Source organism: Nematolebias whitei, chromosome 2 (genome assembly GCF_014905685.2).
Source record: "Nematolebias whitei isolate Nwh7 chromosome 2, NemWhi1, whole genome shotgun sequence".
In the NCBI taxonomy this organism is placed as follows: Eukaryota; Metazoa; Chordata; class Actinopteri; order Cyprinodontiformes; family Rivulidae; genus Nematolebias; species Nematolebias whitei.
This window is the reverse complement of record NC_056499.1, coordinates 35,537,329-35,539,044: the sequence shown is the minus strand read 5'-3', so window position 1 is coordinate 35,539,044 and position 1,716 is coordinate 35,537,329.

The following is a 1,716-nucleotide window of genomic DNA, read 5'->3' as shown; positions in this document are numbered from 1 at the left end:
GCCTGCGTTGATTCTGCAGCACAGGAGCAAAGTGTTAAATCACATTCAGAACCGTGCAGCCCTCCAGAACGTTTATATGAGCTGTTGTGAGAAAGCTACAGTGCCCCTACAGCTCAAGATAGGCATGTCACCCCTCAACCTGACACCGGTGCGTCTGTGAAGACTGACAAGTGTGACGTAGGTCTGCTGACGGGGGCTCCCTCCGACAAAAACTAGGGGTTTTCCCAGTGTCGGAGGTCTGCTTTCACGGAGGGAGGAACAGTGATCGTCTGTCTCTTTTTGCCTCACCAGATCCATGCGTTGACGACATCGTGTTTAACAGCTTTATGATGGAAAATATCCGTTTTTACTCTGCCCGGTTTTACGTGGCGGAGCTGGACTCTTACAGAGTCGATTCTCATCTGCGATAAACAAATAAACAAGTTTAGCCCCACTCCCAGATAATCGTGTGGGCCGGGAGGATCGAACTTTTCAAATTTTATGGCGAAGCCCAGAATTGGCAGGTGTGACATCAACATCTGAGCCTGAGCCGACATGTGAAGCGGTCTGCCCACGATCGCCTTGTTGAAAAACTGACAGGTCCACATCGGTCTCATTCCTCTGGTCCGTTGGGAACCAGGAAGTAACGTGAGTAACAACCTGTGTTTCCCTCTCCGCCGGGAACCCCTGGACTTCTGCTTTTAGGGATGAGACCTGGTCTGGATGACAGGACGGTCTCTAAAAACTCCTCCGAACGGAGGGGGTCGGGCTGCAAGTTGCAACACGTAACCCCTGCCATCAACTTTGGCCATCTATGCCTGGCGAGAAAGCTCACAGCCACTCCACGTAACATCCGTGGAGTGGGCGCGCGTTTAGGTGGTGCGTCATGTTTTAACGAATGTCAGTCAATCCACTGCCTCAACCGCTGTCAGGAGCCGCGGGAGTGTGTTCTGTGTGACCCACAGGCGAAGCTCGGCTCTGAGCGCGTCTGTGTGCAGCGCTTGACTGCGGGTCCATATTCATGTCTAAGCGACAGCCTTAAAGGGCGAAGCCTATATGAAATAGAACTGCTGCTGTTTGGAACTTTTTGTGGTTGCATGACCCACGTGGGGCAGCACGGTGGCGCAACTGGTAGAGCTGCTGCCTCTCAGCAAGCAAGTCCTTGGTTCAAACCCCAGTCCAGGGGCCTTTCTGGGTGGAGTTTGCATGTTCTCTCTGTGCATGTGTAGGTTTTCGCCGTGTACTCCATTTTCCTCCCACAGACCAAAAACATGCATGTTAGGCTGATTGGTAACTCTAAATTGTCCCTAGGTGTGAGAGAGAGTGAATGGTTGAGTCTGTGTCCCTGTGATGGACTGGAGACCTGTCCATGGTGTCCCCCACCTCTCACACAGTGACTGCTGGATATGGACACCAGTGACCTGTGACCCGAACAGGAAGAAGCTGGTAAAAGGAATGGATGGATGAACATTAGTAGCCTATAAACAGTAAGTTTTTAATCAGTCATTTTAAGATGTTGACACTACATGTAACTCACATTGATTCTGTTTAGCACAATTTTAAAAAGGTGCTAAAATCCTTCTTCCGCTTGTTCTGAAACTGGGACCCTGTGTACACAACTTTGTTCCATCTCATGTACCACGTGATGCGAATGATAAAGAAACTTGAATCCTTTATCATAAAAGCTTTTCATTTTATTTGCAGTTCACTAGTTTAGTGAGCATGTTTTTATTTCCT